The following is a 25,726-nucleotide window of genomic DNA, read 5'->3' as shown; positions in this document are numbered from 1 at the left end:
TTAAAGAAAAAAGGGATGCATTTAATACATAACAAATTGAAACTTTTTATTTTTATTTTTTAAGAGTACGCAGTGGTCCTTAGGACCACTGCCTTCTTAAAAATTATTTTCCCAACCATTCACTTGGGGACCCCTTCCGATTGCGAATGGGTTACCAGAAACTTTCAATTGTGGGAAATTATGAATGTTTTACAACCACATTTTGGTCAGTACACATTTGTACATACCTTTCTGATTCAGTATGAGAAAGGGGCACCCTCAACCCGTCCCTTCCATTTACCAACTCCCAAAACCCAAATTGTGATTCCACAACAAGTTACCGAATCACAGTTTGGAATTGGCACATCTAAAAAACAATTTTTTGCAGTTGCAAACAGGTCAATTCTGCTATTTGGGCCATTAGCGACCTCAAAAATGCTTCTTACATCTAACCCTTCATTCATTAATTAGCCATGGAGCCTGTCACTAATTATCCAGGGGATTATAGCTGAAGAGGTGCATAAGATGTCGTGACTCAGCTGTTTACAGAAAGGTAGCTCATGTGCTGTGCAAAGGAGGATGAGCCACTATTTATGATGGTTTGGTACAGGAATGCCAGTCATTACCAATCACACCGGAAACTGCCTTCTCATCTGTTGAATGTTTAATCCTTGGGCGTTACCTCGTAGGGTGATCCCTGGCAGACACATAAATCCTGGGTCTTCCGTAAGACTTGCTCTGGAGGGTTCCAGCTGTGGCTTGTGTGTGAGCAGGATGAACGGGCTCTCACCGTTTATGAGAGGCGAGGAAAAAGGTTGGGGTATGCGAGAGGCTCAGCTGAAGGCTGGCTGCTCTGTTTTAAAGTATATACTATATTTTATGGTTGCTGAGATGTAACTGCGCATGCATGAGCTATTCTTCCCTCACCCTTGATAAACATGCCTGGGCAGCTACATCAGAGGAGGGTGTGGTCCATTTTTCCATTCTCTTGCATTTGTCTGCTCCCGGGCACTGACTCTCAGGCCAATAGGGCATAGAGGTGTAGTGAGTGAGTGCATGAGTGATCATAGACAGCAAAGGATAGCAGAGTCAAGGTCAGAGGGGGGACACTATAGCCTGCATATAGATGTTGTGTCCTCACTTAGGGCCAGATGTAGCAATTTCCGATTTTGCGAATCGGAAATTGCGAGTCGGTGCGACTCGCAATTTCCGATTTGCAAAATCGGGTGCAGTACGGTGTCTCAGACACCGACTGCGAGTCGCTATGGGGTCGCAAAGACCCACCTCATTAATATTAATGAAGTGGGTCGCATTTTGCGACACTGGTGGTAACTGTGAATTGCTTTGCGACCGCATTTGCGGTCACAAAGCAATTTGGCATACCAGTGCGAGTCGCAAATAGGATGGGAACACCCCTTCCTATTTGCGAGTCGCATTCACAATTTGCGAGTCGGTACCAACTCGCAAATTGTGAATGTGCATGGCAAAAGGCATTTTGCATGGCGCAAACTGCGATTTTCGCAGTTTGCACCATGCAAAATGCTTTCTACATCTGGCCCTTAATTCTGTACGTCTCGCTCCTTGACTTTGCCAGGGGCTCGATCATGCACGTTAATTCGCCAGAATGTCGTGAGTAGCAGAAGTGACATCACACGCCCTTTGACCTTCACTTTCACTCACACACAGGCTTACACAGACACACGCATTCACACTTCAACACGATGTCTCTCACTTAAACACTCTCACCTACAAGCACTCACACAACATACATTTAAAAGCATGTTTTACTTAATACATTGACAGGGAAGATCATATTTCAGCTCACTGAACAACATTATTTATTATATTAATGGTGTAAAATATAATCTATATATTATCCACTGTTGGTGTAGTAAAAAAAATGATAGAACACAGATAGCGTGATACCACTGTTTTTCTGGAACTGATTTTGCCATCTCTAAGGCCAGGGGTTGCAAAGGCCGACTGCGTTTTTTCCACACATGCCTTTACAACGAATTTAATTGTAAAAGCATGCCTACTAAAGGCAAATTTGGAAACGACATGCGAAACGCCATGCGTGCTTCTGTCATACAACCCCCCACCTGTCCTGAGGCCCAAAACTGCCCCCACCCCTAATAGTAAAATTACCCCAAAGCAAGGATGAGAAGAAGAGAAATAAATGAAATAGAGACAAATAAGGACAGATAGAAGGTATGATAGTAGCATAGAGAAGAAAGAAAGAAAAAAATGACAAGCACAGGGATACACAAGATCAAAGAGAAACATAAAATATGGAAGTAAAGAAAAAGAAACAGATGAAAGCAGAGCTCAACACATAATAGTGGAAGGAAGGAAAATGACAGAATAGAGGGAAAAAAAACAGAGATAGAAAAAGAGGGCGGGAGGGAGAATGAAAGAGAAACCTATCGGAAAATAAGGCAGAAGGAAGGACCTATGAAGAAATTTAGAAAAGGAGAATTTGGAAGAAAGGGTTTAGGAGATTTGAAAATTAGGGAGAAGCTCAAAAGATGATAACTGAATACAAAGAGAGATAGGAGGAATGTGAAGACAAAGCAAAAAAGAGATAACAAGTGAAGCGGATGAAGAGTTGGAATAAAGACACAGAAACAGTGACGAAAAGGAAATTTGATGGGATGGGGCACATGTACAAAGAAAAAGGAGATGAGAAGAGATAAAAGGAAAACTATAAATGTGAGTTCATTAACCCTCATGAAACCTCAGTAAACCTCTACCACCTAGCCTCCCCTCCTACATCTCTCTACTGAAACTAAAAACACTTGGAACATGCTAACATGTGATATACTAAGGGCCATATTTATACTTTTTAACGCAAAACTGCGCTAATGCAGTTTTGCGTCAAACAAATTAGCGCCGGCTAACGCCATTCTGAAGCGCCATGCGGGTGCCGTATTTAATCAATGACGTTAGCCGCCGGCGCTGCCTGGTGTGCGTGGAAAAAAACGACGTACACCAGGCAGCGCCGGCGTAGGGGGATATGGAGCTTGGGCGCCAAAAAATGGGGCAAGTCAGGCTGAGGCAAATTTTTCGCCTCAACCCGATTTGCACCATTTTTTACGACTCCCAACCCCCATAGAAATGACTCCTGTCTTAGCAAAGACAGGAGTCATGCCCCCTTGCCCAATGGCCATGCCCAGGGGACTTCTGTCCCCTGGGCATGGTCATTGGGCATAGTGGCATGTAGGGGGGCACAAATCAGGCCCCGCTATGACACAAAAAAAAATAAAAAAAATGACTTACCTGAACTTACCTTAATGTCCCTGGGATGGGTCCCTCCAGCCTTGGGTGTCCTCCTGGGGTGGGCAAGGGTGACAGGGGGTGTCCCTGGGGGCATGGGAGGGCACATCTGGGCTCCTTCAGAGCCCACAGGTCCCTTAACGCCTGCCTTTTCCAGGCGCTAAAAAACGGCGCAAAAGCGGGCGGACGTCATTTTTTTTGACCCGCCCACTCCCGGGCGTGAATTTTGCCCGGGAGTGTAAATACGGCACACATGGCTCGGAGTCAATTTTTTTGACGGGAACGCCTACCTTGCATGTCATTAACGCAAAGTAGGTGTCCACGCAAAAAAATGACGCAAACTCCATGGACTTTGGCGCTAGACGCGTCTAACGCCAAAGTATAAATATGGAGTTAATTTTGCGTCGGAATTGCGTCAAAAAAAACGATGCAATTCTGGCGCAAACGGAGTATAAATATGCCCCTAGGTATCGTAAAGCACACAAACAAAAAGAAATAAGTCTGTTAGACCAAGCTACATTTTTAAAAGTGTTTTGAGGAGTCATTGCTGGGAGCAGGATAGAGGAATTTCTTATGTGACTAACCGGAACATTACATAAGAATGAGTGAGATATGTTTCGTGTTACCTCCATTAGATTGCTTTCTTTTGCAACCTCACTCTAACTTGTGTCTTGGGCGCTCTCGTGAAACTTACCAGGCAGTTCTGGTGAAGTAAGACCATTATTACCTGAATTGGATCTTGTCTGTATATATATATACAGAGTCCATATTTTCAGTGATCACTTTTCACTGTTTTATGAATGTCCTTCTCGGAATTAGCAGAACAAACTGTCTGAATTCATGATGATGTGTAATCATCCAGCTGTCTCAACCGTGTAAATGTATTACCATGCCTTTTCTTATGAAGTGTGTCAGCAGTTACTCATCAACAACTCCCTCATAATCATTATGTGCCAGCAGACCAATTTGCGATTTACTTTACTATTAAAGTTTCCGTACACATGTAACCTGTTCCAGCAGTGTGAAGTTGGAACACACCTAATTTATGACCACGTACTAAAGGATAGTTCCCCCAGTCTGTTCTCTCTACATACACCTGTAAAACGCACTTTTAAAAGAGTGAAGTGAGCATGCTCTAACAGTCAAATGCTGTCCTCCATTTTAGCAGTCGTTTTGGGTAAAGAGCAATCAAGCCTGTGTTACATGCGTACCAAAGGATTGTACGACGAAACAATGACTTCAAAAACAACTACTGCCTTAACAACGAGGTCGGAACACTGACCTCGTTGCTACTACTAATGATTTTACCACAAATGCCTTAACAACGATATTTCGTTGTAAAGGCATTCCTGATAAAATCATTAGCAATAGGCACCATTCACCCTACATCCCTCACCCCATCCCCCCAACCCCACCCCAAAACCTAAAACCCCCTGACACCCCACCCCTCCCCAAAACCAAAAACGCCCCACCCCCCCAACCCCATCCCAAAACCTAAAACCCCCTGACCCCCCACCCACTCCCCAAAACCAAAAACGCCCCACCCCCCAACCCCACCAAAAAACCTAAAACCCCCTGACCCCCCACCCACTCCCCAAAACCAAAAACGCCCCACCCCCTCAACCCCACCCTAAAACCTAAAACCCCCTGACCCCCCACCTACTCCCCAAAACCAAAAACGCCCCACCCCCCCAACCCCACCCCAAAACCTAAAACCCACCGACCCACCCCTCCCTCGCCAAAACCTAAACCCACCACTTACCTTCGCCAACTCCCTTCTTTGTACCTTAACCACGCATGGTCGTTGTTCAGAACATACGTAGTTAAGGCACAAAAAAACGGAGTCGTGGTTAAAAAAAAGCGTTGTTGCGCTTTCGTTAACCACGACTTTCGGAAAAAAAAAGTCGTAAAAAAGGATGTTTCCCGTACCAAAGCGCATGCTCAGGGCTTATATGGAGCTGAGATTTTGGGGTCCAGAAAGGCAGCAGGTCTCCAGAAAATCAAACATAAATTTCTATGCCATATGTTACGAATTGGCACTGGGACCCCAGTGGTAGCACCAAGACACAAGGTGGGCTTTGAATAACATTGAAGCTATTACAGCTCTAAAATCACTCTTGTTTTGGCACCAAATTTGGTGTAAACTATATTTACCAACCTGCCACAAACGTATTTATGAACTTTGGGATAGCAGCCATTCTTATAAGTTACTGTTAGACCTGACAGCTGTAGGCTGGTCTTCTCAACTTTTTGCTTATCTCCCACACTTTTACGTCCTCATTTTTGTTGTCTTCATGACTCTGTGCACTTTACCACTGCTAATCAGTGTCAAAGTGATTGTGCTCTCGCCCCTAACCACAGTACCGGTGGCTTACCCCAGTTGGCATATTTAATGTTCTTATAAGTCCCTATTAAAGAACACTACATGTGCCCAGGGCATGTAAATTAAATGTGACTTGTGTATTCCCCCTACAGAGCCACATACAATGGGGGCTTAAGTGTGACTTGATGGGCCTCGATTGTCCATTCTGGCAGGAGGGGAGGGAGAGGGAGGAGCTGGCTACAGTTTTCTTACACCTGAATAGTCTGTGTTCTTTACCCACAAAAAGGGCTGCATAATACCCTGTAGTGAGTCTGAAGTAAGAACAGGAAGGACAGGGACTCTATGCACTTCAATGTTGTATCTTTAAAGTCTCCCCCATTTCAAAGGCCCAACTCGGTATAAGTACTGAACCTCTGACACCACTAATTCAGTACACATCTAAACCTGTGACTACTCTGCCAGGAAGGACTGCTGTGCTACTGAAGGATTGCCACTCTGGTGGACTTTTGCTTGCTGGACTTCTGTGTTGCTGTGCTGCCTTGCCGCCTGCTGTTCCCCTGCCTGGGTGAGAAGGACTGGACCTGCATCACTTGAATCCGGAGTGTATGATATCAGACATTGCAATGCTGCCATGCACTTATGTTTAAAAGCGGACATTATTTCCATTTTTGATCCAGTATCTGTGTATATTTATGAAGCTTAGAAAATCACTGGACCTTGTACTACACACCATAATGTTTGAGTTCTGAAGTGTTTCAATTGATAGTAGTCCATTGTTGTCATATTACCTTTTGGCGACGTTTTCAAGTTGAAAATGCACCTTAGCAGACTTGTAATTTCTTGCTCAAAGCACTTTACCTAGGCCATTGATATTTAAATTGCACGGCATAGGAATAGTTCAAATTATTCTTCAATTGCTTTGTTGTGGCTTGTATTAATGCATGCTTCCAATTTATTGTGTATTTATATTTTCCTATATCATTTCACTTCAAAGTATAATGGCTGAGTTCTGAAGTGTCTTGATCATTAGTAACTTGTTGGTATAACATTTTTTAATCATGCTGTCCTCAATTTGAAATGCATTTTATTTAACTTGCAATTTCTTGCACGTAGCACTTTACCTAGGCCCCTGATGATATTTCAATTGAATTGCCTATGAAAAGTTTATAATACACTCAAGCTTCTTTGATGTTTCTTGCATTTATATCAGTGCATCTTGCTGATTTACAGATTACATTTATTCTATTGTATTTATGGCTCATAAAGAGGATTTTATTACTCTATAACACATATTGCATAGCTTAGTTTTATAAACTGACACACAAAACTATATATACATATAAATATATATATATATATATAGGTAGGTGTGTATATATATATATATATATATATATATATATATATATATATATATATATACACACTCACATACACACACACACATGCAGGCACACACGCACACACACACACACACACACACACACATATATACATTAAAAAAACAAAGGTTACATGGGGGTTATAGTTAGGAAATAGAATTAAAAAAAAACTTAGAATTTACTGAAAAATTCAAAGGTTACAGGTACGTTATGGTTAGCTCCTGAATTTACTTCCACAAAACCAGAGAAATTCAGCAGTTATAGTAGCCTGAGCTAACTATAACTTACAACCCTGTAATGCATTGCATATGACATCACAAATTACATCACTCATGACATATCCAGTGACATCACTGATGGCATCTCACATATAGTTTGACTATATATATTGACACTTTACTCCAGCCTTACCGACTTCTTGCAATTTCTGCTTCTTTATGGTGAAACAATTTAGTCTACACTGTCACAGTGTTACTGTTTATGAACTCTTGAGTACTCTGCTTGAAGTCTACAAAATGCTTTTATTAAAAGCAGAAGTGATCACTTTAAAAAATATGCAAATCTCACAGCATTCACAAATGAGAAGAGCTCCCTGAGGGGAGACCGGCTTACATATTTATACCCAATGCTGAGAAGGTTCTAGAGTAAGATCATATGGATTAAAGTTTTGATTGTCTAACAGGTGCAAGCCTTACACCATGTGAAACACTTAGGGGCATAATGTTACTCTGCGCTGAAATAGTGACTTTTTTTTACCCTATTTCAGCGCAAACTTAACTCCATATTTATATTTGGACGCTAGATCCGTCTACCGTCAAAATATTGGAGTTAAAGTCTTTTTTGCCTACGGAAAACTACCTTGCGTCAATGTGATGCAAGGTAGGCGTTCCCGGGCAAAAAATGACTCTAAGGCCCAGGCACCTTATTTATCTTCCCATGCAAAAATGGTGCACGGGAGGAAGGCAGGCCTAAATAATGGCGCTAAGCTTGCTTAGTGCCATTATCTAACGCCTGGGTCAGGGCAGGCATTAGGGGACCTTTGGACCTTTTTACTCTAACCAGCCTAACATCATTTTTTAGTGCAAAACCTCCTTCTACCATACCGCCACCCCCAGTCGGCTTACGTAAAAAACAAATTACGCTAGCCCACCCTTTGCGCCGGATTGTGCCATTCCATTAATATGGCACCCTGCTGGCATCCTGGAATGGCGCAAGCCGGCGCTATACTTTTGACTTAAAACTGCGTTAGCTCAGTTTTGCATCAAAAAGTATAAATCAGGGCCTAAGGCATTACCTCAATCATGCAAAAGGTGAGGGGAGGAAGGCTTGCAGGTGGTCTAATCGCCATCAATCTGTTGAAGTAGCATTTCAAAACACTGTGGTTCACCCATAGTGCAGCTCCAAACAAAGTCTGCCTTTTGCAAATTATTACTGATTGTAGTCTTCAATGGGAGCAGTCCATACAGAAACTGACAGGCAAGGCTCCCCCCAGAAGGAAACACAAGTAATCTTAGACTGGTTTCACCCATGCTATGCCTCATCAGTGAATTTTAGCTTGGATCCTATGGTACAGTACATATGTATGTATGTATTGGTACTTATAGAGCGCATTCCGTCCGTAGCATTGAAGCGCTAAGCGGCAAAGACGTGAGAGAGAAGGAGAGCACAGAAGGAGGTTGCAGGGTAGCTGCCAGAACCTTAACGAGAATTAGTTTGGAAAAAGCCAGGTTTTAAGCTGCTTCCTAAAAGATAGGAAGTTATCGTCCTTCATAATGGACAAAAGAAGAATATTACAGCATTTGGCCGCTACTACTGAGAAAGCGTTGTCACCCCACCTAGCCTTACGAGTCAGAAATCAAATAGAGACCTGATATATGTGAGTATTTGTAATATATACATTATATATCGTTTTTATTTGTTATTTATTTTCCTCCTCCTTCCCAGCACACAAGGGCTTCCTATGCAAAAGGTACATTTATTTATGTAAACAGTGAATAGGTATAGTTTCAGATACCAAGAGTGTCAACGTTCCTCCAGGACTTCTATGACTCTGTCACTAGTGTAGTCTCCATCTCTGGGGGTGCAGTGCACGAAGAAAGACTGACTTTGCACATGGTCTTCAAATGAAAAAATAGCAAACGTGTTGATCAAGTGGAGGAGTAATAGCATTTTTAGGAAACGATGTGGCAGATGTATCAAGCAATTTTGCATTTGCAAACGGTGCGAATCCCAAAATTCGTCCGTTTGCGAATGCAAAAATGCCTTTCAAGATGTATGAAAGTCATTCGCTGTGCAATTTTAAGGAATTGCTAAAACAGTGATTCCTTAAAATTGCGACCCCATTCAGAGAATCACAAATTGCGATTCTCTAAATAGGAAATCGCAACTAGGGAATTCCTATTTGCGATTTCCAAAGCACATGTATCAAGCATTTCCTAAATGCGAATTGGGCATTTAGGAAATGCAATTACCACCAAAACTAATTTGGTGGTAAGCATGTGCAATTTAAAAAAATGCAATATAAATGCATTTTTACAAATGACATGTAGCGCACACATCCCCCTAGGGCATGTGTGTGCTTCACATGTCTGCAAATATTTTTTTGGGGTGCCTCAGAGAGGGCCTTAGGCCCCACCTCTCCCTGGGGTTTGCATTACCTAATTTGCGAATTACTAACTGGAATTCGCAAATTGGGAAATGTAAAACCATTCGCACCTATGGGCCGACAGGCCCATAAGGATGAATGAAGTCCCATTCTCTAATTGCGATTCGGTAATATCGATTGCGAATTTTAAGAAATCGCTATTACCGAATCACAAATTTCATACATCCCATTTTGCATTTCTTAAATAGCGATTTCTTAAAATGTGCTATTTAAGAAATGCAACATGGATATTGGATACATCTGGCCCTATGAGCCTCATTTACAATCAGCCTGAGCCGCTGGTGCGTCACTTACACCTCCCTCTTCTCGCCTCCCCCTCTGCCCTTTTCCTGCTCCCACTCTGACCTGCTCCCACCTCCCCAGTGCCCCTCCTTGAGGCCTATTTAATGAAGGTCACAGGTCAGCCATGCCAAAGGTTTGCCAAAGGTGAGCCCGTCTGCGCCCGTCCACGCCTGGACAGCGCCCAACACCAAGTCCCCTTTTCCTTCCACCATCAACTGCTCTCCTGGACCTCAGCACCGGACGCCAAGACTCCAACTGCTGCACACCCTCCCGACACGCCACAGAAGAAACTTTTGCTTGTCATCATTGTCGCTTCTCCTGCCTCACAGGACTACCTACCCACACAGGACCCAACACCACTACCTCCCAGAAGACCACCATCAACCATCAACCTGGAACCGCTACACTGCATCCTGCTCAATGCCCGCTCCCTATGCAAACATGCCACCACCCTCACCCTAGACATCGCCTTCATCACCAAAACATGGTTAAACCGTCATCAAACCCCGACATCGTCACCGCCACCCCAACAGATACAAGAAGATACCCCGGGACCGCCCCAACAAGCATGGTGGAGGAATCACCATAATATTCAAGGAAACCATCCAATGCTCCAACATCAATGATGACCCAACACCTTTCATGGAGCACCTTAACTTCCTACTTCACATCTATGCCAAGACAATCATAAGAGGTACCCTCGCATACTGACCACCAGGACCCCAGATGGCATTCTGTGACGCCATCAGCAAAATCATTGCCCTTTGGCCATCGACTCCCTCCACTACATGCTACTCGGCGACCTCAACTTCCACATCGAGGATACAAACTCCACAGCCCTACTAGAGAATCTCAACATCATAGTCTCCAAACCCACCCACAGAGCTGGAAACACCCTAGACACCATATTCTCCTTCAGGGACAGAATCAAATTTACCTACACCACGGAATTCTCCTGTACCAACCACACAATCGTCCATTTTACCATCTCTAAGACCCAACACACCATCACCAAGCACCAAAGCGCCTCTCAACACAGCTGGAAAAGGTAACTGAGAGCCAATGGACACAGACTCTCAGCTCCACACCACCGGCACATCAGCCAACCTCGACCAGTCCATCCACAACTTCTCCATCTGGATTAGCAAATGAGCCGACAAAGTAGCCCCTCTGAAACTGGCAAAGGCCAGGAGAACATCAAGATAATCCAGCTGGTACACGGCAGAGCTTAGAACCACATGGCACATCTCGAAGGACCCCTCCAACAGAGCTGCACATAAAAACAGCACTCAATGACTACCACTGGCACATCAAGGAGGCCAAAAGAGCAGCCATCACGGACAGCATTTAGGCCGTAGCCAATCACACCAAGGAACTCTTCAAAATCGTCAAGGAATTCACCAACCCAACTGCCACAGAAAACACAATACACCCCTTCCAACAACTCTGAAACTCACTTTCCGACTACTTCCTCAGCAAGATTGCCAACATCTACAACTTTGACCCCACCCCACCTCACTCAGCCTCAACAATTTCACCCAAGCAGCGAACCACAGCCATAACCACCTGGTCCCTACTCGACGTCCAGACCACTGCAACCATCAAGTCCTCCATCCACCCTGGGGCATCCACTGACTCCAGCCCCCACCATCTCTTCAACCTCAGATCCAGCATAATCAGCACTGAACTCAACAACCTCCTCAGCGTCTCCATCTCTACAGCATCCTTCCCAGACAGATGGAAACACGCAGACATCAGACCCCTCCTAATGAACCCCTCAGCCGACCCCAGTGACCTCAAGAATTACCAGCCGATCTCCCTGCACCCATGCTCAGCCAAAGAACTCGAGAAGGCCATGAACCAACAGCTCACCTAGGGCCACATGTACGAAATACAGGTTTTGCGATTCGCAAATTGCGAGTCAGAGTGACTCGCAATTTGCAAGTCGCAAATCCTTATGTACAACAGTGTTAATGACACTGTTTGTGATTCGCAAGGAGGTCACAAATGACCTGCCTCATTAATATTCATGAGTTAGGTCGCAATTTGCGAACCCATCGGGAATGGCCACCCTGACAGACAAGGTGGCCTGCTGGAGACAGCAGACCACCATGTCTGTGACTACTATTAAATAAAGCAGTTTTGTTTTTTGAAATGCAGCCCATTTTCCTTAAGGGGAAACGAGATCCATTTTAAAAACAAAAAATGAAAAGTTTCTTTTCATTTTTTTAGAGCAGGCAGTGGTCTGTAAAAATGTTTTTGTTGCCATTCACAAAGGGGAATGGGTCCCATGGGGACCCCTTCCCGTTTGCCAATGGGTTAGCACCAGTTTGAAACATACATGGGACTGCGACTCGCAATTAGGAAGGGAACAACCCTTCCTAATTGCGACTCGCAAACCCTTTTTGAGATTCGGTAAATAGATTACTGATCGCAATAATGGGTACCTACATCCCAAATTACGTTTTGCATTTCGCAAACTGCCCGATTCACTGTTTTCGACATGCAAAATGCTTCGTACATGTTGCATAAACTACCTAGAACGAAACTACCTACTTGACGCATAACAATCAGGTTTCTGGGCTACCCATAGCACTGAGACCACACTCACTGCCGCAACAGACAACATCAGAAACCTCCTTGATCAAGGAGAAACAGTGGCTTTGATTCTCCTCACCCTGTCTGAGGCATTCAACACCGTCACCCACCATATCCTCACTGACAGACTCCACAACATTGGCATTCAACCACACGCTTTCAAGTGGATCATCTCATTCCTCTCAGGATGTACCCAGAGCATCCGTCTACCTCTTTTCACCTCTGCTCCCAAGGACATAATATGCGGCATGCCCCAAGGATCAACACTTAGCCCCACTCTGTTCAACCTCCACAAGACCCCCCTCGCGAGCATCGCCAGATCTCACGGACTCAACATCATCTCCTAGGTCGATGGCACTCAGCTCATCCAATCACTCACCAAAGACCCCTCTAACACCAAAACCAACTTTCACAACAACATGACCGACATATCTGTCTGGATGAGAGACAGCTGCTTCAAATTGAATTCCGACAAAACTGAGGTACTAATCTTCAGATAGAACCCCTCCACTTAGGACCACAGTTGGTGGCCAGAAGAACTCGGACCTACCCCAACACCGACTGACCACACTCGCAACATCAGTATAATCCTGTACACCCAACTGACTATGAAACAACAAGTCAATGTAGTTGCCTCCTCCTGCTTCCACACCCTCTTCATGCTCCAAAAAGTCTTCAGATGGATCCCAGTAAACACAAGAAAGATTGTTGCACAAGCCCTCGTCACCAGCTGCTACGACTACAGCAATGTGCTTTACACCGGTATCCCCTCGCAGCTCCTCAGAAGCTTCCAGACAATAATGAACGCCGCAGCAGAACTCCTCCTGGACCTCCCAAAGTGTATCTGCATCTCTTCTAACCTCAGAAACCTCCACTGACTCCTTGTCCAAAAAAGATGCCAGTTTAAGACTCTCACACATGCCTACAAAACCCTCCACAAAACCCTCCACAAACAAGGACCTTCCTAGATCAACCACTGTCTGAACTTCCATCTTCCCTCAAGACACCTGTGCTCTACTTCACTCACCCTTGCACATGTCCCTCTCACCTATCGCACCCGCAGAGGGGGCTGCGCATTCTCCTACATCCCCGCCAAAGCCTGGAATGACATCCCCCTCCACCGCTGAATAGCACCCTCTGTGGCAGACTTCAGAAAGCAACTCAAGACCTGGCTTTTCGATGCAGATGCAGTGACCTCAGCACCCAGATACCCCTAGGGGGGACAGTGTTGCACTTTAAAAAAGACTGATTGATTGATAGAACCCACTGGTGGCGCAGGCTGCAGGGCCATATCTACAATGCCACGCATAGCCACTTTGCATGGCTGCACATGGACTTGTAGATATGGCCCCCTTTCATGCATTATTCTACGTGAAAGGAACATTCCATGGGTGTTAATATGTGTGTTCTCATGCAACACCAATGGAATCTCACACATTCCCAGATTTACAAGTTTTCGTAAACATGGGAATGATTCAGTTTCCTACGCCACCCCAGGGTGTCCCTTCTTGCACAAAATAATTGTTCCGCAATGCGGGCATCCTTGCACCATGGTGCAACGGTGCCTGCAGTGGCACATGGCAGCAATTTGTGCGCCAGCGCAGGGAACAAAGATAGGAATGTGCTGTATCTTGTAGATCCAGAGCATTCCTGCCCTTTTGTTTTGACGAAGACATGTGGTAGAAGGAACTATTTTATTTACAGGGTGAAGATGAAGGGAGGAATGGGATTAGTTATTCAGGCTTGCAAAATGTAACATGCCGTTTTGTAATACACTAAGCACTAATAAGTTAGTACTGATTACTATCCTCTTTATCCTTCGTCCTCTCAGGCCAACAGGTATGCTGCAGCCTCCATGCCAGCCATTCCTGCTGGTTCGGGTCAGTTATGCTTATTATTTCTTACTTTTGACAGCTAACATGCATTATGGCTTTTTGTATTTTCCATTTTCTCAACTTCCCCTTACCTAGTTTAGTGTCCGTGTTCACTCTGCACACTTCCTTTTTTGTAACTGTGACAGTCACCTTTGCACTCTATTATATATATTGTGGTGATGGGAGACTGTCGGTGAAGAGAACAGAAGCCCAGGCTCACAACACGTATGTTGACAGGAAGCTTCTTTAGGAAGCAGTCAATAGTACAGGAACATGGATGGTCATACACCCCAAAACAATACTGTAAGTAGCTCTGCCCCAGTCTAACTCTCAGAATACTAACTCTGTGGAACTCCCATTATACGAGATTCCTTGGTGTTATGAAAAAACAACATGGGCGGATGTCTTTTCCATTCCATTCCCCTCCTTTCATTATTCTTTTTCCAATCCTTTCTTAGCCATTTCCCTCCATTATTATATTTTTTTATAATGTTGATTTGTTTATTACTTGATTTTTAAAATGTCAAGTAAACAATATAAAGTGATACTTTAAATAGTTCTAACTTTGCATTAGTTAGGTATTGTTTTTTAACTTGTGCAAAATACTGCGGCTGGTGCTGATATTCTAATATGCATTATGTTTTTGTGTAGGTCCTAAAGTAGTGCAGGCTGCTGCTGAGGAGGGCGTGCATCAGCTACTGCTGGAATGAGTGATGAGCCATTTTATTTTCTCAATGACAACTGCTGCATTTGTTAAGGTATTCCTTTCTCGCTTTCAAGGGCCTAATTTAAAGTATGAGCTGCTGTTCCTCCATCACAAAGTAGGTCATCCATCCGTCAGATTGGTGGTATACTGCCTGCCACATTTAGAGTTTACCCTTAAGTTCCTTCGTCTGTTGTGACGCAGCTGTTACCATCAGTCGATGTAGACTGCACAGCCATTGGTTCTTTTTCCATCTATGATGGTCTAGAAGATATTTGTCCAACCCACTTAGAATCATACGCTGTTGGATTAGGATGGATGGAACAGTATGACGGAGTACATAATGGTGAAGCCCAGTTTACATTTGGTGTACCCTTCCATTAAAATTGCAGATGCCCCGTCCAGCTTACAGATGCAAATATCATTATGACTAGCTCATACCTCTGAGTGAATAGACACTCCATTTATGATATCTAAACACTTTCATATGATCCTTCCACTATAAAACAGAACCCCCGACCCAAACTGCACTTTTTTTCTCTGCTCTGGATGAGCCAGGTGCAGCAGCAGGACTCCTGTTTCCTTTTGTAATTTTACTCATTAGTAAAACTTTTTTTAAAATAATTTTTCATAATGTCCGGTAGACGAAATTAAAGGCTTTCTGAGAATTAATTGACTGTTATGACTGATGAAATTCTCAAAGTGCAGCAATATTTATTTGATTCCTTATCTAAACTACAAGCATGAGTCAGAGAAAGCAAATGTGGGAGAGAATTGTGGATAAGACAAATGCTGTGACTACTAACAGACGCTCACAGAAGAACATTAGAAAGTGGTGGAAATACCTGTGGGGTAGGGTACATTCTATTGCTTCCAGGGCTCATTGATAATCCCTAGGAGCTGGTGTTGGTTCTTCCAGGCCTCTCAATCTCGTACCCTGAAAAGAGATGGTCCTGATCCTGTCTATACTACAAAGTGAGGAAATTAATGGAATAGCTGGTGGACACGGAACAGTTACCAATATAGAATTTGGCAAAACATTATTTGTAGTACTATAAGGTACATAATATATGTTTCTTTGGTGAACTTCTAATTACAGACATTATAGTAAACTTCTTGTTGTGGGTATGAGTCATGTTTGAAATGGATTAAGTTTTACCTACATTTTCATTTTAAGTACTCATCACTTTTACCGTATTTGTACATCTAAATCACACATAAATTCAAAATATGTATATTTAAAAAAAAAAGAAAATACTTTTAAAACAAACTTTATTCAATATAGGTGTGTAAAGTAGTCAGGATGTTCACTCATCCCTGTATAGATCATGTTACATTTTACAGGTTGGTGATAGTCTTCCATCTAAAATATATAGCACATGTGCTATTTCTTGTCTTCACTGATATGCTTTGGATATTCTCAAATAAATAATCACAATTTTCTTGTTTCCGCTACGTCTATTTATAACTTATTGTCTATGTCCTGAAGATTAGTACATCTCACAACTCATTTTAAAGGGTCATATATTCTTACAGAATTACATGTAGTAATTGTAGCAACATAGTGTACTTTTAAAACGGTTTAAAATATTTGATTTGGTTAAATAATGTAATCATTTATGTTCAAAATATTTTTGTGGAGAACCAGGTAATAAATACATACATTTTATCTTATACCTCCATTCTTTCTGGTTTAGCTATGCATTACGAATAGGTTCCCTGTGTTTTTCTGTTCTGAGATTTCCAAAGTATGGACAAATAAAAAGATACCCATTGCATAGTTATGTGTCTTTATCAGCTCATAATGTTCCTTTTTTAACTTCTTGTGTGCTGTACTTTCAAAAGTTGGTAGAATCTGATTTAAAATCATCCTATTAACATAACAGTGTATTTCTATTATGATACTTACTTTTAATGTAACTCAAATCCATCAGAATTTGAATATGTGTAACCCATTAACACACAACAATAGTGGTGTTTCTGAAAGTCTGTCATCTATGCAATGTTCATATACATTACGAATTGTTCACCATTGCCAGTGCATACTGTTTGTTATTATGTGTTTATCAATAATAATGCCACTCAGAACTGAATAAAAGTAGCTAAATAGTAGCCACTATGGGGGTCATTATGACCCTGGCGGTCACTAGACCTCCAGGTTCACTGTGGTGATTAGACTGCCTCAGTCATGGCATTATGACTGTGCCGGAGCTGCCATTGTCCAACCGCAGACACCGCCAGGCTGCTGCTAGCCTGCAGCCTCGCAGTCCCGGTGGTGTAATCCACCAGGGCAGCGACGCAAGCAAGCAGCGCTGCCCTGGGGATTACGAATCCCCATCCTCCAGCTTGCCATGGCGGTAAACACCTCCATTGAAAGGATAGTGGAATGGGGGACTCGGGGTCCCTTGGGGTCCCCCGCACTGCCCATGCACTTGGCACTTGCAGTGCAGGGGCCCCCATGCACAGCCCCAGAGCACATTTCATTGCCCAAATTACGGGCAGTGGAATGCGCGACTGGTGCTACTGCACTCTCCACACTGCCACATTGCATCTGGCTCCACTAGGAGCCGGCTGCTAAGTTAAGGCCCTGTTCCCCGCCGGCCCAGTGAGAAACCATAATAGGGCCGTCGGGGTTCAGGCTGCACACCCGCCAATGTCATAATGAGGGCTAGTCTCACAGGTAAGTATTTGTTTTTCAACATGATTACATTTTCATAAAATCTTTATTCAAAGGTAAAATCATGTATTACTGTGTACCTTTACGTTACCCCAATAACAGCTAAAGTGTTCTTAAATGAATAGAGATACATTAGCTTTTTTATTCAAATACATAATATAAGAATGTATCAATAGTGACCAACATTTGTCCTAGTTGGACTCTGATGAACACATTTCAAACTCAATCCTTGTTTGAAAAAAACCTCCTAGATAGTGACTGATGTTATGGGTGAAAAGATGGTTAATGTAATCCTTCTTTTTAAAAGAGCATTACTTTTAGTTTATGATACTGCTGTGTTTGGTAAATGAGGATTTAAAACACAATATAGTAGACCTTTATGTTAGAAATGGGGTCTCTAGTTGGCAATGGTTTGCACCCTGTCCAAGTAGAGACCTTAACTCTAGTCAGGGTAAAGGAGTCACACAGCAGATATAACTCCCGCTCACACCCCTTGGTTCTTGGCTCAAGCAGTTAGGCTTATCTCAGAGGAAATGTGTAAAGTATTTGTACACAAACACAGTAACACAGTGAATACACCACAAAAGTACTCCACACCACTACTTTAGAAAAATAGCCAATATTTACCGTAGTAAAACAAGACAAAAACAAAAGAAATCCAACATCCATGAGTAAAAATACAAATTTCCAAAGATTAAATGTAGTATTGCACTTAGAAACACAATAGCTCCAACTGGGTAATCAAAATGGCTTGATGGAGTCGCTTCCAAGAGTCTGGCACCACCTGCAAGGGAGCATGGATAGCCATGGATAAATGAAGACCACAGTTACAGTACCTTGAAAAACGACGAGGAAACAAAGACCTAGCACAGAGTCTGGGAGCTGAAGCATCGATGGAGCCGGTGCGGCATTGGTTCCTTACTGCCATCGGGGAGCTGAGAAGTCGGTTCCTTACTGCTAGGCAGAGGAGGTGAGGCAGTGGTTCCTTATGGTTGCAGAGGAGATGATGCAGCATTGGTTGTTAGGCAAAGGTTCATTACGACAAGGCAGTGTAGATGAATCCAGCAGGTCAAGACATTAGGCATCGACTTTGCAGTGTCACAATCACACCACAGGGCCACAGGTGCTGCAGCGGATTCGCAGTAGGGTGCCACTAACGTGGGTGACACAGCACTCTGGACTCATGCTGTGGCTGAACTTCAGAGGTGCTGTGGCGGTGTCAACCCTGCGTTTTAGGTCACGGTTGTTGCTCTCAGTGGGGACCACAGCTCTGGGGCAGGTGGCAGCACGGGGTCGGACAGAGATGCCGGGTCAGAAGTTGTTCTGGAGGTTATGTACTAGTTTCTAGCTTGTTGCACCGGAACTCACTCCCAAGAGCCCAGGTATTTGGTTTGGCACTACTTGGCAAGTCAGAACTCTCAGCAAGATAGTCCAGGCGCTGGCAGCTAAAGTCTTTGATGTCCCTGAAACTTCTTACAGGAGGCAAGCTCACTCCAAGCCATTGGAGAAACTTTGGAAGCAGAATGTAGAAAGCCAAGTCCAGTACTTTCACTCCCAGGTCAGAAGCAGCAAGCAGAAGGCCAGCACAACAAAGAAACAGGCAGAGGCGCAGTCCCTCCTACAGCATCCAGCGCTTCTTCCTGTCAGTCTAGAAGTATTCTAACTAAGTGGTGTCAGAGGTCCAGTACTTATACCCATTTTTGTCTTTGAAGAAGGCAAATTTCAAAGAGAAATGTTTGAAGTGCACAAAGCCCTGTCTTTCCCTGCCCTGGCTGCAGACACTCTCTAAGGGGATGGAAACTGTTTTGGGTGAGGACAGGCACAGCCGTATCCAGGTGCAAGTGCCAGCACCTCTCACCACTGTAGTTCAGGAAGACCCATCATCCTGGTGACGGGCTATTGGGATATGCAGGGCACACCTCAGCTCCCTTTGTGTGACTGTCTAGAGTGAATGCACAAAGAGCCCAACTGTCATCCAGACCCAGACATGTATTCAGCAGACAAGACAGAGAATGGTGAAGCAAGCAATCTCCCACTTTCTAAATCTTGGCATTTTCAAACTCACAATTCAAAAACCAACTTCATCAAAACATGTATTTTTAAATTATGAGTTCAGAAACCCCAAACTCCATATCTCTCTCTGCTCCCAATGGAAATAACACTTAAAAGACATTTCAAGGCAATCCCCAAGTTACCTTATGGGAGAGGTAGGCCTTGCAATAGTGAAAAACAAATTTACTAGTATTTCAGTATCAGGACATGTAAAACACACAAGTACATGTCCTACCTTTTAAATACACTGCACCCTGCCCACGGGCTGAATTGGGCCTAATTTAGGGGTGACTTTCATGTAGTAAAAGGGAAGATTTGGGCCTTGGAAGTGGATGCACTTGGCAGATCGATATGGCAGTTCAAACCTGCACACACACTCACTTCAATGGCAGGCCTGAGACTTGTTTGCAGGGCTATTTATGCAGGTGTCATAATCAGTGCTACAGGCCCACTAGTAGCATTCAGTTAACAGATCCTGGGCACACTGGGTGGACTGTACTAGGGACTTACTGGTAAATCAAATATGCCAATCATGGAGAAACCAATCACCAATGCAATTTACACCTGGACCACTTGCACTTTAGCACTGGTTAGCAGTGTTAAAGTGCTCAGAGTCCTAATGCCAACAAAAATGAAACTCAGCACAGGATCAAAACAGAAGGTCAGAGACAAAAAGATAGGAGAAACCGTACCAAGAGCTGACAGGTCTAACACTTTATATTACATATCTGTAATTTGTTTTTTTTCAGGCATCCATCTTCAAATACGTATTACTCCACTCTGACAGATAGACCACAGTAACCTATCCTCGCTCAACAGGGCTCTCCTTGCCAGGAATGTAGACCTTGAGGCTCAACCTGGCATCACATTGCATCAGACCTCCAACAGTGGTGCCCCTTCCAAGCAGACATTTGCATGAGGCAGCAGAGCTTGACGTCCTGCCCCAACTGAACAATGAAAGGCTATCATACCATCCTGTGCCCTGATTACGACTACTACTTCCTATTGTAAATCATATGCCCATAATGTCCATTTGGTGTAAAAACTACATCACAGCCCTAAAGACTTCCACATGGAAATGTGCTACCTATCTACTTGGAACAGAAATAACTATTACATGTATTTATTTTGATCAAAAAAACAAAAAAAAACAATGTTCTTTACCTTGGGGAAGCAAACATGAGTCAGAAACTAATGTGTACACCTTTTAGCTTGATAAGGGATACTTAACTAATAATAAGACTATAGGCAATCACACAAATCTAAAACATATAGGGGGTAATTTTGACCTCAGCGGTCTTTTTTGAAGACCGCCGAGGGACCGCCGTGCGGAAGACCGCCATTGGTGGCAGCTTGCCGCTCGGCCTATTATGACCGTTGGCAGCTCTCTGTCCTTTTACGGATGGAGAGCCGCCAACAGCCATACTGGTGGGAGGCGGGTAAGTGGAGGTTGCTCCACCTCCACCGCCACGCCAACAGAACACCACCCAGCGAATCACATTCTGTGATTCGCCGTGGCGGTGTGGTGTCGGCGGAGCTGCCCCATGGCTCCCGTCCCCTCCCGGAGGATCGTCGGACCAGGTAAGTCGATCGTCTGTGAGGGGAGGGGGTGGGGTGGTGTTGTGTGTTGTATGGGTGCATGGGGGTGTGCGTGTGTGTATGTAGAGGGGGTATGTGAGTGCGTGTATGCCTGCGGGGGTGTTGTGTGTATGGGAATGAGTGCGTGTATGTCTGTGGGTATGTCTGTATGGATGTGTGCGTGCATGTTTGAATGTGGGTGTGCGTGTATGACTGTGTGTGTGGATGTAGGCATGTATGTCGGCGTGTGTGCGTGTAAGTATGTAGGTGGTGCCTGCATGCATGTCGTGTGGGTATGGGTGAAGTGATGTTGGGGATCGGGGTGGGGAGGGGGGCCCTGCCACCTTTGGGGGGTGGCAGGGGTGGTGGGAGGGTAGGGGAGGCAATTAGAGTGGGGGGTGGGGGAGACCCCTATCAGTGCCAGGGAAGAAATTCCCTGGCACTGATAGTGCTTACCGCCATTGATTTCATGGCGGTTCAAACCGCTGGAAATCCACGGTGGTAAGCCGGGTCCAAATACCGCCGGCGGTATAGTGACGGCCGCCGGGCTGGAGACCCAGGTCTCCAGCCCGGCGGGCGGAATGGAGAACCGCCGGATGACCATGGGGGTAACCGCCATGGTCATAATTCCACAGAGTAAGACCGCCAGCCTGTTGGCGGTCTCACCGCCGGTTCTCGCCTTCCGCCAGGGTTGTAATGACCCCCATAGTGTTGTTGTAGTTAACTTAACATATGTGTTTATTTCAAAGTAGGCACAATGTTCCATGTACAACCCATGGCTTGCTGGTGCATCAACAGATGACAAAATGGAATAACTCAAAAAAGAATACAATTATTTAATTAGATTTGGTCAGGTTTTTATTACTCACCTTTAATTAAATACTTAAACATTGTTGATGCATTATAACATTGTCACTTTCCTTATGGTATTGATTATGTAGAATGTCGATATTTTTAAGCTTTGACTAAAACATTTCCAAAATATAGCTTAAACATAATAATACTAAAATTAATTGTGAATAAAATGTGAGCGGATCAGCTTTACATATGTATCACACACACCACAATGATAAAACATCTACTATCTATACAAGACCAGTGATTTTCAACACATGTAATACAGGGATGGTCTGTCAATTTACTGTTAGACACAGATATTTTCTATGAGTTGACGTCAGAGCTCATTTCTACAGAGCAATGTCCACAATATTACCCTGGAGTTTATCTTGAAAGTCCTCCTCTGGGATGAAATGTATTTGTCTCCTCAGGGCAAAGATGTGCAGAATACAACACATCACAATATTATTGACCTTATCGGGAAAGTAGATGAGAGCTCACATGACTCATCCCAAGAGTGGAAATGTGCCTTCTAGAGCCCAAAAGTCCATTCCACTGACACCATTGTGAGGGGCCACAGTTCTAAGCTCCCTGTAAGATCAGCAGGGATTTGAAAATGGGACATGATGAGTATCTCCTGGGTGGGTGATCTGTGGAAACAAGAGGAGAATATTCCTTGGTCTGAGTTGCAACAGGGATATCAAATGCAACACACTGAAGTCTATCGATGTTTGAAGACATGACATGCCTTGCTGGTAGTCCTCCAGAGGGGGGGTAGAGTTGCCAGAATCCTCGCCTTTTGAGGACAACTTCTTCATGACCATATGCCCAAACAGGTGATTTCACTCACCTATAAAAAAACTGGTTAACAATAGACCTGATTTTATGTAAAAGTTAAAAAGGAAATGGGAGAGTGATGTGGGGATTTTTAATGAAGGTGATGAGAGAAGGCCATTGCATCACCTAGGGAGATAGCTTTCTGAGGGGCCTTTCATCTAATTCAGCTTCAGATCCTGCATGCTCGTACTATGTAAGAATTACTACGGTTCAAATGGGGCGATCGGGGGTGATCTGTGTTTAAGGGGCTGTGGACAGATTGGCACATTCTTCCACTTCCTATGGGAATGCCCGCATATACACACTTTTTGGGCTGCAGTAGTTGATTGTTTAAGGACGATTGGGGGAGCGGTGGGACCAAGGCAATATGTATATCATCTATAACACCATAAACATGCGGAAAACCCCCAAGCATAGAAGTCTGCCTTGATGTTGTTGAAGGGTACAATTTGTGTTGGAATGTGTATGTAGTCATTAACCTGTTGCAGCATAACATCCAAAACCTGGCTTACTACACCAGAAAAGATAGGGTGAGACATCTCATTACAGTCCCTAGCAGAATACTGAAGCTAGCCTGGTGACAAAAATGAAGGACTGACATGACCTTCATACTAGGAGGAGTAACTGTTGGATTACTAAGACTAGGAAGCAAATCACCTATCTTTTTGGCATAAATCTTTTATTCTCATTCTATTTCATTTACATTTCTTAATAAGTACCTTTTTCTGTGGTTTCATGATCAGAAAGAGTTTTGTACACTCTTTCTCCCCTTTGTCTAGGTTTCCCTTGAAGTTGTCTATGAACATATATACAAAAAATATATATAATTTTATATTTGTTTGCATTTTTAAAGCATTGAGGTCACAAAAACATTGCTGTAACCTTCTTTTTAACATTTATTAGTCTCAATGAAATTGTGTGCAATTACACTAAACCAAGTTCATGGTTAGCCCTATAGTTTTTCGTACCTGAATAACCAATATTCTGATGGACACATCCATCTAGTGTGTCCATCATATTGTCAGGCATAACAATGAATCTATAGAGAGTAAATTTTTATTCTCGAGGATGCCTGAGGTTTGAGAAATTGAAGAGAGACGAATATATAAATGTGTCGTGATTTTTTAGTCCATCCTTCATGAGTTGTTGTTGCACACCTCCCAAGACAAAGTTATTACTAGGGGTGGGTGTACCGTGCGTAATTTCAGGTTGCAAAATTATGCAAAATACATCTCATGCTGAAAAAAGCACCCAAAAGGTTTGTTTTTGTAAAAATGTAATTCAAAAATTTAATTTTTAGATGATTTCTAGTTGCTTGCGTTCAAAACATTGCTGCACATGTTCAGATTTGTAGGCTTGCGCTTTAAAAGTATGTGAACAGTCCGCTTGTGTACAATTTTTTACCTGAAATGTTTGTTGACCACCCATGTTGAAGGACCTGCTGCTCGCATTCAAAACACTGCAGTTTATGTTCAGACTTATCGTTTTGCGCTACCAGAACTGTTCACTCAGGTAAAAAAATCTACTGAAATGCTGCTCACTTTGAATAAGTATTCGAACAGTTCATCTTACATTACAATTTCTCCCTGAAATTACACAGTGTGGATTAACGGCATACCCTTGGTAATTTCACATAATTTTGCTATTCAAATTTACTAATATTAAGCCAATTACTCCGGTGTCATTAAAATTTCACACAGATCTTTTTATTACCCCATGTGTTCTTACATGCATGTTGATTTAATTGCCTGTCTTTTATGAGTACACACTTTTTAGCAGACATTTTATCATTTGCCTCCTAGACATCAAACCTACAACACCTCCTCAGATATTGTTGCTTCTGTTTTCCATGTGCATTAAATCATGGCAGAGTCTACAGTAGACAGAGCCCACAGTTTCACAGAAGAACTGGATCTCCTGGAAGAGGGAGGCCTGAAGAACTACTGCCGTTCACAGGGTCTACACGAATATCAGCAAGCTGTATTTTGAACCAAACTTTTTTCCATAAACACTAGGCCCATATTTATATAAAGTAATCAACATTAAATATATTGCTGTGGGATAAATAGAAATAAAGTTACGAAACGTATGTCAGCCCAAAAAATCACGAGAAATGCAGTGCTTCATGACCCCCCTTTGGCTGTGTGTCCTGGCAGTGGGTTACCATAATGTAAACAGGGACCTGAGAAATATGGAGCAGCAACAAGGATGCAAGTTATAAGTTTTAGGGGCATATTTAAGAAACGTGGAGCTGTTCAAAGTGCAGTGCCACTTTTCTTGCGCCCCTTAGTATCCCCCTAACGCCTCCATGTGTGCACCATGTTTAAAATATGGTGCATCATGGTGGTAGTTAGGGGACTAGCATCAGAAGTTTTGATGCTAGTCCGGCACTTTGCAGGATTAGCGTCAAAAGGTTTGTTGCTAATCCTGCAAAGAAAAGAGGCCCATTTTAACCAATGGAAGCCTCCTTTTTTTAACGCCTGTTTTGGCAATAGGGGCTCTTAAATATGCTCCTTAGAATTTATTGTGTCATGTAACAAATACGTTTTTCCTACTTTTGTGGTATATTTTTAGAGGATCTGTGGCTTCATTAAATGTGCAATCTTCCACTTGCAGGTACTAAGATTTTGACTGTAAACATTTTTTCTACAAATGGGGGTATG

Source organism: Pleurodeles waltl, chromosome 7 (genome assembly GCF_031143425.1).
Source record: "Pleurodeles waltl isolate 20211129_DDA chromosome 7, aPleWal1.hap1.20221129, whole genome shotgun sequence".
Lineage (NCBI taxonomy): Eukaryota > Metazoa > Chordata > Amphibia > Caudata > Salamandridae > Pleurodeles > Pleurodeles waltl.
The sequence above is the reverse complement of the archived record's forward strand: the minus strand, read 5'-3'. Positions refer to the sequence as shown.